This window comes from Nicotiana tabacum, chromosome 14 (genome assembly GCF_000715075.1).
Source record: "Nicotiana tabacum cultivar K326 chromosome 14, ASM71507v2, whole genome shotgun sequence".
Lineage (NCBI taxonomy): Eukaryota > Viridiplantae > Streptophyta > Magnoliopsida > Solanales > Solanaceae > Nicotiana > Nicotiana tabacum.
Genome location: NC_134093.1, coordinates 35,084,703 through 35,100,453, shown reverse-complemented (window position 1 = coordinate 35,100,453; position 15,751 = coordinate 35,084,703).

The window sequence follows — 15,751 nt, the reverse complement described above, 5'->3', positions numbered from 1 at the left end:
TTTGAACAACATAGAAAATCCAGAACGCTTACACTGAAAAATTGAATCAAACATGGCACAATCTAGAACAATACGCTTACCAAGAACTAAAGATTCTAACTTGTCAGGTTTTGGAGAATGAAGATTTGCATAAAACATCCTAACCGGGGCTTCATAAACCTTTGGGGGAGGTAGAGAGAGAATTGTCCAACCTTGAAAATCAAATAATTCCTTTACCTTGCAGTTGAAAACTTCCGTGTCGTTCAAATCAATAACCCTACCATGGGCTATTGGCTTATCCTTGAATGCGATGGAGGTGTCTCTGTTTGGGGTGTCATATAAGTTGATATTAGAATCTAAAGAACTCGTGAGGTCTGCTTTGGGCTTCTTTAGAGTGAGGGACTCAAGATTTTCTTTCATGGGGTATTTGCCTAGAGCTTTTTCATTCAAGCTACGCGTATCATTGGAGAGCTCTTCCTAAGAAGAGGCAAAGTCTTTGGAGTAGTCTGACCCTAAATCGACCTATTCTAGAGGTTGTGATGAGGGTTTTGCTTTGAAGCGAGTACTCTTTCGAGTATAGGCAGAGGGGTTTTTGGAGTTTTTCGCCATCGATGAGTTGGGAAGAAGGGTTTTAGAGCGATAGTACCAATGTGAGAGAGTGAGAGTGATGGAGGGAACTAAAACGGGTGAATTTGATGGTTGAGTGCAGAAAAGGAAAATGCGTCAGTGAATAGATGTGATGATTGATTTTTCTTTTCGGAGAGTCGTGATCGATGTGAAAAGAAGGAAAAATGGAGGCGCATAATTAATAACTCTTACACACACAAGGAAATAATTTAAAAAATAACAGTAAAAATAATTAGTAACACATATGTCCTAATTATTAGTGCTAAGTGAAATAATACCAAGTGATTCCCATAAGACACAAAATCTATCTTCAAGTAAGAGTTTTGTGAAAATGTGTGCTAGTTGATCAATAGTGCTAACAAACATCAATTATATATCTCCTTTAATAATATGATCTTTAATAAAATGATGCTTGATATCTATATGCTTAGCTCTAGAATGTTGCACAGGATATTTTGAGAGACATATAGCACTATAATTGTCACAAAATATTTGAATAGGTTTAAAAGATAATTCATATTCACTCTATTGATGAGATATCTAGAGTAATTGAGCACAACATTGTCCAATGGCAATGTATTCTACTTCGGTTGTGACAAAGCCACTGATCCTTGTTTCTTACTGTTCCAGGAGATTAATGTTTTCCCTAGCAATTGACACGTTCCACTAGTACTTTTTCTATCTTCTTTGTCACCTGCAAGATCAGCATCTGAAAATCTTTCAAGTTTAAAAATGTTAGAATGTGGATACCATAGTCCATGAGAGATAGTTCCGTTAAGATAGTGAATTATTCGCTTTACTGCAGTTAAGTGTTACTCCTTAAGAACTGACTGAAACCTAACACATTTACACACATTAAACATGATATCTGACCAACTATCAGTTAAATATAGCATAGATCCAATCATTCCACGATACTTGATTTCATCCACTGATTTTCCTTTTTCATCTTTATCAAGATTGGTTGATGGACTCATAGGCGTTCCAATTGCTTTAGCATTGCTCACGTCAAACTTTTGAATCAACTCCTAAGTATACTTGGTCTGACAAATAAATGTGCCTTTTTCTGATTGCCGAATTTGAAGTCCAAGGAAGAACGTGAGTTATCCCATCATACTCATTTCAAACTCACTCTGTATGAGATATGAGAATTTCTTGCACAAAAGAGAGTTAGAACTACAAAAAATAATATCATCGACGTAAATCTGAATAATGAGATTACCTTGAAAAGATCTTTTGATAAATAATATAGTATCTACTTTACCTCTTGTGAATCCATGATCAGTTAGAAATGAACTTAGCCTATCATACCAAGTTCGAGGAGCTTGCTTGAGTTCATAGAGAGCTTTAGTCAATTTATACACATGGTAAGGAAATTATGAGTTCTCAAATCTAGGAGGTTGTTTTACATATACATCCTCATAAATAAAACAATTTAAGAAAGTACTCTTAACATCCATTTGAAAAAGTTTAAAACCTTTAAACGATGCATATACAAGTAATATACGAATTGATTCTAATCGGGCTACCAGAGCAAATGTTTCATCATAATCAACTCCTTTCTGCTGTGAGTAGCCTTGTGCCACTAATCTTGGTTTGTTCCTAATTACCTTTACATCCTCATTCAACTTGTTTATGAATATCCATTTGGTTCCAACAATTGTAGCATTTGCTGACTTAGGCACAAGTTTCCATACTTGATTTTTGTCAAATTGATCAAGTTCATCTTGCATGGCTTGTACCCATCTGGAGTCTTTTAAGACTTTGTCAACCTTCTTTGGTTCGTCAGCATGATTGTTGACAGATTCATTAGTCGACTTTGTAGGTTCGTTGCTGTTATTAGTGGACTTTTTGGATTTCTGAGATTTATTTGTGTGTGATATGTCTTGATTGATATCTTCATCACCTACAATGATTCCTTTCTCGGCCATAGTGTTATTATCATCAAAGATAACATGAACTGATTCCTCTACACTCAATGCACGTTTATTATAAACTCTAAATGACCTACTGTTATTTGAATAATCAAGAAATATACCTCCATCACTCCTTGGTTCGAACTTACCAAGATTGTCCTTACCATTATTGTGAATAAAGCATTTGCTTCCGAAGTGATGAAAGTAGCCTATGTTTGGTCTTTTACCTTTCCACGAGTCTTCTTTAGAATAGGCTGTATGAGACATCTGTTGAGAATATGGCACACTGTTCTAACTACTTCTGCCCAAAAGTGATTTGGCAGAGAGTGTTCTAATATCATTGTTCTGGCCATATCTTGTAAGTTTGTGTTTTTGCATTCAACCACTCCATTTTGCTGAGGTGATCTAGGAGTTGAGATGTTGTGAGTATATCCCACTAGCAGGTAATATAATAAGGCAATATATTAGAATTGTGAAATTGACTAACAATGAAGCCGAGGGGACTTGCGAAAACCATTTGGGAGTGAAATCGTTGGTTTGGAAATTAATTAGGACCATGTATTATTGGAATGAAATAGAGAAGGATACAAAGGACTTTGTTAAAAAATGCGACGAATGTCAAAGGCATGCCCTAATGATCTACCAACCGGGGAGCTGCTTCACAAGGTCCTTTACCCTTGTCCATTCATGAAGTAGGGAATGAATATCGCAGGTCCTTTACGATGGGCACCCGGTAAGGCTTAGTACATCTTGCTTATGACCGATTACTTCTCTAAGTGGGTTGAGGCACAAACGTTTGAGAAAGTTAGAGAGAACGAGGTTATCGACTTCATCTGGGATCACATAATTTGTCGGTTCAGGATACCAACCGGGATTACCTGTGACAATAAGATATAATTTACCGATAACAAGGTCAATAAGTTCTTTGAAGATCACAAAATCAAAAGAGAACAAAGGTGGTAGGAAATTCTACCCGAGGTCTTATGAGCATATCAAACAACCTTGAGGTCGAGCACCGGTAAGACACCATTTTGCTCTAGTATACAACGCAGAGGCTTTGATTCTAGTAGAAGTGGGGGAACCGAGCTTGAGGTTCCAATATTCTATGAAAACATCAAACGACAAGGCTATGGACACAACTCTAAATTTAGCATACCAGCTCAAAAGCAGCGGATGGGGACATATTACAGCCGAAGGGAAAACCTTCGACACTTCCAAGTCGGGGACTTAGTATTGAAAAAAGTCACACTACATACCAAGAACCTGAATGACGGAAAATTAGGCCCGAATTGGGAAGGACCATACAGAGTCACTGGTATAACCGGAAAGGGCTTGTACCAGCTTGAGTCCGAAAATAGCATACAACTGCAGGATAACTTGAATGTGGCACACTTAAATCGGTACTATTGCTAAGGTATGAATACTTAATCTTCTTTGAGGTTTATTATATTTTGAACTAACCCGTGCAGGCACTCAACCGAAGTCAAGTCCAGAATTAGGTTTCAAATCACGTGTTGCACTCTTTTTCCCTTCGAGTGGTTTTTCCCGCAGTGGATTTTACGATAAGGTTTTTAACGAGGCAACAGTAAGCATGCTACTCTAGTTTTGAGGACCAGTCAAGAACCGGGGACTGGGTACTTCCCACTTTAGATCATTAGTACTCGAGCCCTCAGAATTTGGCCTCAAGTACTAGGGGATTATCACACCCTGAATCAAGAACCAAAGACTGAGTTCGGAAATTTCGAAGACAATTTTATTAACATCGAAATCCAAGGCTTGACTAATAGGATTTATTGTAAGAGTCAAACAATCAAATGAATCATGCCCAGATAGTTCATTCCTGCCATAGAAGATAGTTTTTGTATCTTCGATTATTTACATTACATTTGAAGTAATAAAGTGAGAAATTCACCTTTTATGCTTCATCGATTAACACTTACACGAGCAATGTTATCATTATGTCACTTAGAATAAATATTGAGTTCAAAGCCCTCTAAGCTCACATGCCATCGTTAACCGGGGGTATGAAACCTCAAAAGCAGTTAGAGCTCGCGAGACCGTGCATATTTATCTAAATACCCATAAGCTTATGGGTCACCCCGAACTGGGGACTACCGACTGACAAAAAGAGGGGGTAGATCGGGTTACTAAACCTCGATGGAATTAAGACTATGAGGAAGGGCCTAAATACGAAAGACTACAACCAACTTAAGTTCCGAAGCCATTAGAGCTTCGACCCTGGTGCATAAACGAATCAGAGACGTCTAAGTTCGTAAATATAAAAATTAAGGTCCTTACACATTTTAAGTCTATAACGATTATGTACGATCTGATCAAATCAATCGGTTTCGAATTATGGTCAAGGAAAGAGCCACCTTCGATAGATATTAACTGTGTCCGGATAAATTATTCGACTTCGTTTTATTTTTTGTTAGATCCTCCGAAGTTAAAGTAATTCGGAGTCGTTACTTGACCCGGGCCTTATTCGACCTTTGGAAGCTGAACAATTTGAGCAATAACAAAATTTATGCTAAGGCATCGATAATGCATTAAGTCCGAGATACAAGTTACATATTCTAAGTCCTAAGCATAAGCAAATGCGGAAATATTAAAGGACACAATGTGTAGCCGATGGGTAATTTATTATATTTAACAAAAAGTATTTATAGAGGTACGAGAAAATGACCCCGAATTACAAAACATACAAATACAAAAAAATATATATAAACTAAGGTATTCCCTGCCCAATCTTCATTAGAGCCCAGCTCGCTATCCGATCCCTTGGGTTGGTACCTCGCTTTGGCCTCAAATTCTAACCTCTTTGCCTTTTTGATCTTTGTCTCTACGTCGACCCCCCTTCCCCCGGACTAGGATCTCCTCGAGAGCCTTCCTACGAGATATCCATTTCACATACTCAACCTTCGTTATGATTCGGGCTTCGGTTGTCTTGACATTGGCCTTATACTGGGCCAGCATATCTTGGGCTTCTGAGGCCTCGTTCGAAGCCACCTCCAATTTGGACTTCAGCTCAGTGTTCTCTTCGCCAAGAGCATCACGCTCTGCAAAGGTTGAGGCAAGTTGAGCCAGGAGTTCCTCGTTCAACATATACCATTTGTTGACCTTTTCTTTCGTCACACAGAGCTGCACTTTGGTCGGCTCATTATCTATCTCAAGCACTCTTACCTTCTCAACCAGAAGAGCAAGATCCAGTTTTGCTTTCGAGGCCTTCTTCTGGGCCTTCTCCGGTTTGGCCTGAAAGGCTGGGAGGTCGGTCATGTCCCTAAGGACCTCGTCCTTCTGCTCACAGAGAGCCTGGTACATCTCCATTTTCCAGACTTGTTCCTTGAGCTTGAATTCGAGGTGGTCACCTCCATCCTGTAAAGGTGAAATCTTTCATGATGAAGCACTGAGGCCTGAGATATAGATAAAGAATATTGTCAAAAACATTTAAGATGATGGGAACTCGTTAAAATAAATAGGGAAGTCGATATACCCGATTCAGAGCCTGCTGGGCCTCATTGAAAAGACTTATCCCATATACCTCGTTCATCTTCACTTGGTCTTCTTCGGTTACCAAGGAATGAAAATAACTAGCCACTCTGATTGGCTCGGACAACATGCTAGTATCTGTCGACACCGAGAACATGACCGTCTTCTTTCGATCAGGGTCCACACTCGGGGCATGAAACTGCTTCTCGAGCTTTGAGCTCGAGCTCGGCCCTCGTGATTCCGGTTGCACAACCTTTTTCGGGAACTCCAAGTGGCCAAAGCCAGAGTAGTCTTCCAATATGCCAATGTCCACGCCCTCAAAAAATGAGTTGATGGTATCGTCCACGGCCCGGGACATTTCAGTCGGCTTTTCCTCAGTGGCCTAAGCTTCATTCAAAGTGGCCTCCATACGATGCAGTGAATCTTGAATATGGATAAAGGCATTGCCTTCAGAAATGGCCCTTATCAGGACCGGAGGGGCTTCTTGCAAAGCAATAACCATATGTTCTTCTTCAGGCCTCATGAGCTAAGGAGGATTCAGCCTTACAAGTATCCCCCTTAGGGGCCGCCAACTCTTGGTCGACATCGATTAGCTCGTGGGTGTAGAATTATACATGTTAATCGGGCTGGGCTGACCTGTTTACAACCCGGTTCAGCTCGGGTCAACCCAGTACTGTAGCGTGGGGGTGGGTTGGGACAGGTTGGGCGGGGAGCGGGTTTCAAACGAATAATTTTTTGATACCGGTACACCGAAACTTGCTAAGCCCGTTAACCCGTTAACGGGCTACAACCCGGTTCATCCAGGTTTTTAACTTTTTTTTTTTTAAATCTTACAGAAAAAGTTTTGTGTGTGTAATTTGATAATGCTTCTAACAACAATGCTGCTATTACAATATTAAAATTGCATCTACACCCACCACTTCCTGAAATATTTTATGTTAGATGTGCATGTCATATTTATAATTTGATTGTGAAGAGTGGCCTTGAATTATTTAGAGATGATATCACTTTAGTTAGAAGAGTTGTTGGTGTAATTCAAGGAAATAATAGAAGCGCTAGATTGAATGCATTTAAAGAAAAATGTGTACACTATGGACTAAAACCAAGACTCATGCCTGAAGAAATAGTTACTAGGTGGAATTATACTTATTTATTCTTAAAATATTGTTATAAATATAGAATTCCTATAACTGAAGTTGCTAATTCTCATTGTACCAATCCTAGCCGTTTGTTAACATCTAGAACTTGGGATGTCATTGAAGATGTTGTAAAGTTTTTACAAAAATTTTATATGGCTACATTTGAGTTTTCTGGAGCTTATTATCCTATTATTGCAAATGGTTTAGTTCATTTTGCTGAAATTTCTCTTTTAATACATAATTTGAAAAAGAAAGAAGGATATACTTCTGTTGTTGAATCTATACTAGATAATTTTAAAAAATATTTCTACCAATTCTCCCTATTTACCTAATTGGTGCTATTTAAACCCTTCTATCAAAATGGCCACTTGTCGCCAATTAATCACTGCTTTATATTCTTATATGGATATTGGACCAACTGAAACTCCTGATATTGACACTTGTATTTCTGATCTACACAAATATTTAGAAACATTATATAATTATCATGCTAACATTGTTGATGCTTCTTCTGCTGTAGATGCAAACATTCCTTCAAGTTCAGTTTCAACATCTGGGACCAATGCTTTGGATGATAATGATGGTGTTGAAGATTATTTGATTTGGTCTACACTAGGGGAGCATCAACAAACCAGTTCAGAAATATTGATGAACTTCAATTCTACTTGCAAAAGTCAGCATAGCCCCACACAAAGGAATTTCTACCACTGGGTTGGTGGAGGAGCAACTCAAATCAATTTCCTGTTCTTTCGGCCATGGCTCGAGACGTGCTAAATGTGCCGATTTCAACAGTCGCATCAGAGAGCGTATTTAGCCAAGCAAGGCAGCAAGTAGGAGATACCCGTCATTTATTGGGCAGCAATGCTTTGGAAATTCTAGTGTGCTTCAGAGATTGGATAAGATCAGAACGGCGAAATCAAGGGCGTGACGAGGTAGATGAAGCGTAGGACCAAGTAATTGGAGATATAATGGTTTATGGTTCTGATTCAACTAATGCCGGAAACCAAGAACCTCATGTTGACATGAATGAACTTACAAAAATGATGCAAAGCATGTGATGTACTATTTTTTTTTTTTTTATAATTATTGTAAACTTTTAATTTGCAAGTTCAAAAATAACAAAATCAAAAAAGAATTTGCAACTTAATTTGAAGTATTATATATTATTCAATAAAAATAACAAATGAAAGTCTTCGGAGCTTGATCCTTACATATTGCCTATTGGTCTTATTAAATAATTTTTTGTAGTCACTTACTTTCAAATTTTAATTTTAAAATTGTAAAATCCAAATTTTAAATTTAAAACTTTAAACTTCAAAGTTTAATTCTAAGCCTTAAAAGTTTGCAAACACTTGAGTATCAATAACATTGAATAAGAAAAACAAAATTTACTTAAAAAAAAATTAAAAAAATTACACGGCCCGGTCCAGCCCGCTAAGCCCGAACCCGGACGGACAAAAAAAAACTCAAAAAAGTACAGCCTGCTAACTCAGCCCGCTAACAGCCCGCAATGTTAAACGAACGAGCTGGTTTTTTTTTGTGTCCAGTCCGTCCCAGCCCGCCCGTTAAACACCCATATGTAGAATTCCATGTCCTCGTCATCCTCGGGAAAATCCTTGAGGTGACAAAGAGCTTCCGAATCTGGGACCCGGGCATCAGAAGTCTTTTTGGTGCTCTTTCTGACCTTAAGCACAATCCATTTTCTCTTCTTGACCTTGGCAGGAACATCCAAGGAGTCAGGGGATCTTTTTTTCTTCTTTGTTTTCCCTCCTTCGTTGCAGCAACTTCAACAACGGGCTGTAGAGAAGAGGAGGGTTTGGAAGACGAGGTTGATACCATGATATTGATGGTTTTCTGAAGCTTGATGGTCTTAGGCAAACGTGTGAAAGAAGGATTTAGTCATGACAATAACAGAATAAAAATGACCAGGACAAAATTCAACCAGAAAAAAAGAACTCACGCTTGGAATAGGTAAGTTGTTTGCATATACTTTCCACCCACTCCCTAAAATACAGGACCGCATTGGGGACTCGGGGGACAACTGCATATCAAATGAAACATGTCATGAGAATGAAAAGTAAATACAAGAAAGGACTTTGATGACTTAAGAAGAACTAAACTTACGATTCTGGTTCAACTTCTCAGGGAACGACATGAATTCGGGAGGAATGAGGTCCTCGGTCTTTATCCAAAAGAGCCTACCCTGCCAACCTCGGTCCCTGTCTTTGTCTATACAAGAGAAGGGAGCCTTCTTTACCGACAGACAAGTTTGATTAACCCCTCCTCGAAAGATTCTGGGGTTGTAAACTCGGAGTAAGTGATCTACCATGAACCGAGGCTCCTCCATATTATTCATAAAATGATAGAGAAGTGTCACGATCCTCCAAATGAACGGTTGAGCCTGCCCGGGGCAAATTTCGTACCTCTTGCAGAACTCAAGGATCACCGTATCAACAGGGCCAAATGTGAAAGGATATGTATAAACATATAAGTATCCTTCCATGTATGTCGTGATGTCCTCGTCATGACTGGGAACGACTATGTCCTAGCCTTCCCATTTGCAGTTCTCTCGGACAATCTTGAGCGTCTCATCGGTAATGGAGCAAACGTACCTTCACGCCTCCTTACCCTAATCTCCTTGTACAGAGGCCTTCTAGATTTTAATGTTATTATCTATGGAGCAGCCGTCGGGGATAAAATCTGTATGGGGAGGTACTGAGGTTACTATGGGAGGCACTGCCTTGATACTGGTGGCCGAGGAAGAATTCGTTGGTGCAATGTTTTGAGGTACTGATTTTGAAGTTTTCACCATTTCTATCTGAGTGTATGAAGATTTGAAGACTTGATATGAATATTTAAAGACTTTATATGAAGATTTGAAGATGAACTGTGATAATATGAAGATATGAAGAACAAGTTATGAAGATTTGAAGGATTGATGAACAGATGAAGATATAAAAAACTCGAGGGTAACTTAAGGAAATTTGAAGTCAGGAAGTAAAAAAAAAGTGAAAATAGGATACCAGAACTTTTAAAGGGAAAGAGTAATGATTGCGAGACATTTCGAATTCGGTAACTACCGGGGGATATTCAACTGACAGCTAACGCATGTCCAAAATTAAAGCAACGTGACTGATGGGACGTTTCGGTTCGTTAGCTTGCTCATGATGTACGAAAAAAGGAACCAGGGTCAATTCGTCCTCTTTCATTGTTCCTATAATCTACTCTCTGAGAAGTGATGGAACTATCTGTATACAGGTAAAATCGGGGATAGAGTTATCCCGATTTCCCGTTGTGAAGCAAGGAACGACGTTACTCGTTACTGGCTCGAGTGAGACCGAAAGGTACCCATAGATCGGAACCAGGGATAAATAAATGGTACAACGGGTCTCGAGCATGGCCGAACCCGGAAAGAATCAAGCTAGAATGAGATGAAGAATTGAGGGGAAAGGAAAGCTAGTTAAAAAGACAAACGGGGAGCCGAAATATCCGCCATTAGCTGGATATTGCGGCGCAGATCACGCTCGGTATTAACTGCGGATCATATTTTCGTGGGAGAAAAGGAAGAACAAGATTTTTACCTTATTTAGACTTGTATTAGGGCTAAAACTCCTCTACTATATAAAAAGGAGGACCCCTTCATTTTTTGAAACTGTTTTTGGCATGCATATCAAGACAATAAAATTTATTTTGACTGTCAGTAATTGATCTAAGTGTTCTTCAATTGTTCACTCATTTAGCTGGATCCGAGCTCTATCTCGAGGGCTCGATTGAAACCGACCGTTAGTATTTAAGCCTGACACGAGGCTTGATTACTTCGCCACATTGGTTTGATCGTTTTATCTCATTTCAATTCCATTATTTACTGTTCTTTGATCATTTGTGTTAAAGTAAATCACATATCTATTAAACGCGTAAAAAATTAATTGGTATCCATTTCAAGGATAAACAATATATTTAACCGAAGATACCAATTTTAACCCTATTTGTCTCACACTTATTTTATGTGCGACTCACACAAAAGTGAGAATCATTCTGCACTTAGGCATCATTTGGTTGAAGAGATTAGAAAAAATAATCCCATCATAATATCTTGCCAAAATAATTCAACATTTGGTTGGAGAGATAAAGGGTAAAATATGTCCTTGAATTATGGAAAATAATCTATATATGCTTTTCGTTAATAGTTAGTGTCAATCATGCCCTTGCCTTTGCAAAAGTGAAAAATGGTTTGCTTCCCGGCGTCCAAAATTTAGAACAAAAAAGGTTCATGTATTCTATAAACTATGTGAAATGGTCTAGATAGGCCATCATCTAATAATTTGGGTAAATCATAATATTTCAGTAGATGTGAATTCTCAAAGGGCTCACATGGTGTGTAACAAGAGCTGAGTGCCTGTTACTTAACAATGGCAGTAAGAGATGTCCTGCAGAGAAAACGTGGCCAATGACAGTTGCTTTACCAATGGAGTTGTGAAGCGCTTGCTCAACTCTTTTGTTGTTTATTACCCGACTTCATTGTTTCTATTTACTGTTGGGTGTTTTAGCTCTTTATTATGATTTGGTATTATCCAAGGTGGTGTTAGGGCACCAGTTTTACCTTAAAAATAATATTTGACTGTCTGCAATGGTGGAAAGTTATGTGTTGGAGTTATCTGATTTGTAATCATTTGGGCTTGTTTGTATTTATTAGCCAATGCAACCTAATCATTTTTTCTCTTTGTTTTGTATTTTCCATTTTGTCCCAGTACAAATAGTTAGACTCAGGTATTTGCATTCAATTTCTGAGAAAAGAAAATAAGAATTCTCTCGATTCTTCTCTCTGCAAACATGCCCGATTAATCAAACCCTAGTCTCAATTTTCTCCATTTCTGATCGATTTCACCAATCTTAACACTATGTTGTGCAAACATTGCAAATTCTGGGCTTTAACTAGGTAAACATGTCTATGTTTCTCATTATAAATTCGTTCTTCTCTGTTATAACAAACTTGTAGATGCTAAATATTTCGTATAGTTGGCTGCATAGAAAGAGATAAAATGTTATTATGCTATTTTACTTCAGGATACCATTATGTAATGTCCTTACTTAAGTAAGTTTCAGTTGTAATTTCAATCCAATCAATCCAGCATTTCCAGTTGTAAGTTTCAGTTGTAATTCCCAAAATTAATGTTAATCAAACCCAATCAATCGAGCATTCAAGATTCAAGTTACTACAAGCTTTTCCAATAATTTTTAACTTCACCCAATCATTTTACCGTAAAATTTTCCAGATTTGAATAGAACTTCGTGCTCTGAAGCTCCTTCAATGGAGTTCGAGTCTCACCGCAGCAAAACTTCAATTTCAGATTTGAACATCCATCAATTGGAATTCAAATTTTTAGCTCATATTAATCATGAGTCATACCCATGAATTAAAAAAGAGATTCAAGAGGATGAAGGTGGATTTGTGGCATAGAATCACCAGCCACCGTGAAGCAGAACATAAAAGAAAGAAAGAACAAAATGAGAAAAGAAAAAAGAATGCTAGAAGTAGGTCTATAATTTTGGGTTAAGGGATAAACAAAATAGAAGTTAAATATAAACTGGGCCAAAACAGGTAAGAAAGTAAAAGGAAAAATGGTCAAATATACCCCTCTACTTTGTTTATTGTTCACATATACCATCCGTTATATTATTAGACCACATATATCCTTACCGTTAGCCAAACTTTTTAAAAATATCATCCACCTAACAGACAATCATCAAATTAAAAAAAATTATTTAAAAAAAAAATACATTAACCCACAACCCTTTAAACCCATCATATTAAAATACGGAACCTAAATTTCTGACACGCCTTAACACATTTTATTCATTTAGAGAGAGAGTGAGAATGATGGTGGCGGTAGGATTAGTAAAAACTTATATTTTGGTTCTTAGTTGTTCATGGTGGCATTAGGTTGTCATGTTATCACACTTGATAGTTGGTTTGTATGTATGGTAACAATTGATATATACTTTAACAATATTTGTGTTTGGTTAATACATGAAGTTAGTGTGCTTATGTTGTTAAGTTACTTTCCAACTTGGTGGTGTACTTTCTTTTATTCTTGATGAACTCCTTAGACTGTAACTTGATATTAAATTGAATCTCCTCTTATTATTTAATAATTTCTGTTCATTATAAGTTCAGTTGTTACTAAGAATTATGAGTATCACACCTAGGGGCGGCCCAACATCATCCGAGGCATAAAGCAAAGCCTTAATAAGAGGCCTTTATATATATATATATATATATATATATATATATATATATAAAATTTAATGAACATCGTTTTTTTTTTTTAAAAATTAGACAAGTGAGAATGTGGAATTAAAAAAAATGAGAACTTAGTTTTATAAAGTACAGAAAATTAAATGAATTTAACGTTGATTGCATCACAACTGAAATGGGAGAACCCAGAAAACATACTTCCTTCGTCCCAACTTAAGTGATTCCTTTTTTTAGTAAGCCCCTTTCTATATTTGGTAACAATTCAACTTTAGATTTTTCTTTTTACCATTAATGAAATGATTTCTAGCCCACAAATTTCTACGATTTATTTAAGATTACAAGTTTCAAAAGCCTTCCTTTATTTCATAAACTTCATGCCCAATCAAACACTTTCATATTAATTGAGACGGAGAGAGTATAATTTATGTAAGGAAAATAAATAATAAGTTAGATTATTAGATATAGTTACGTGACCAACTAACGAATAGAGAAATATAATTAAGTAAAAAAGTAAAATAAGATTGATAGAAAACTATTTTAGTTATATTAATTAGAGGAAAAAATCGAGTTATTAAAAATTAATATGACAATAAAGAAATAAATTTATCAATAATAAGAGATAATTATATAAATAATATACTACTATATATAGAAAAATAATAATTTTGGGGCCCTTAAATTTTTGGGGCCTAAATTAAGTGTTTCACTTGCTTTAGGGTGAGGCCGCCGCTGATCACACCCCATAGCTTGGACTCTAACTTTGGTTCTTAAGGCGTGATTTGACGATAATACTCGTAGCTCAAATGCTTAAAGTAGAATAAGAAAATCATAATGCTTAAATACTCATCAACAAAGGCTCACAAATGGAGGAAAAAATACCTCGGTAGCTGCCTTAAGACTTCAGAACTGTCAACCTAATAAGATACTATAAATATTCAAGTCATGGTGGAAAGAAAATCATGGTGAATACTTGATACAGTTTGACATGACGAAAAAAAAAAAAACAAAGAGAAAAACTAGAAGAAGAAAAAAGAAATCGAAAAAGGCTGAATATAATAAACATACAATAATGATATTAAAAGAATTGTGACTGAATATATAAATGAATATATGGTTGTCGGTATTTTTATGTCTTTCACTTCTTCAGTTCAACAAGTGAATATGAAGGAGATGACTAATCTTTGAGAAAAAATACAGTAAATAAAAGCGGTTTAACATGTTATTAATGGGTTTAGTTAAAAAATAAGTCTTTTTTTAATTTGGTGGCTTTCCGTTAGGTGGAGGGTATTTTTAAAAAGTTTGGCTAACGGTAAGGATAGATGTGGCTCAATAGTATAACGGAGAATACATGTGAACAATATATCAAAGTAGGGGAGTATATTTGACCCTTTTCCCAAAGTAAAAATATGGGCCAATTTTGGTAGCATTGTTGTTTCAGTTGTATTTACCCGTAATTAATTTAATTTTTTCCCACTATGTTCATCTTTCTAGATTATCGTTGTTTATCGTTTAAAAAGATTAAATGAATACAGTATCTTAGGGGAGGGGTAAAATGGGATAATTTTTAAGCTACAGAGGCATATGTAGACCATTTCTCACAGTTAAGAAATTTGACTACTCTCGTTATTGAGATTTGGACATACGACATTTTGCACCATGCTATTTAGCTCCATTAGTCAATAAGGGCAAATATAACTTACTTCGGTAACGAGAATGGTATGATTAATCCCACTTATTAATGAAGAATGTACAGAACTTTTGAAAAGAGTACTTTTGGAGAGAATCAGTTTGTGTTTGACTAATTAATCTGAAATATTTTTGAGCAATAATTTGTATTTGACCAAACTTTTCAGAAAATAATTTTAAGTATCAAATTACGAATAAGGACATGAATAGATTTACTTAATAGTTAGTATTATAAGTAAATAAATAATCTCAAAAAATTATTATTACAGGCAATAATTAATTTTTTTATTTTATTTAAGTAAAATATGAAAAAAAATTTAAAAGTACTTAATTCTTTTAATATAAGTTAAATATATTAAAAATCATTCAACAAATATAAAAGAATTCACCCCTAAAATCACTATATATTAGAAAGTTATCCTAAAAATAATAAGAAATATTTATACATTAATATCCTAAGCATTAGGTTTAACGGTTATTTTGGTATATACTATATTTTATTAAGGGTATTTTTGGTAAGAAAAAAAGTCAAAACTGCTTCTGCTTCTGCTTTTGGGAAGAAGCTACTTTTTTTTTTTGCTTATCAGAAACTGCTTCTGCTTCTTCCCAAAATTATTTTTTTTCACCAAAAAAGCTTGACCAAACACCTTAAGTAAGAA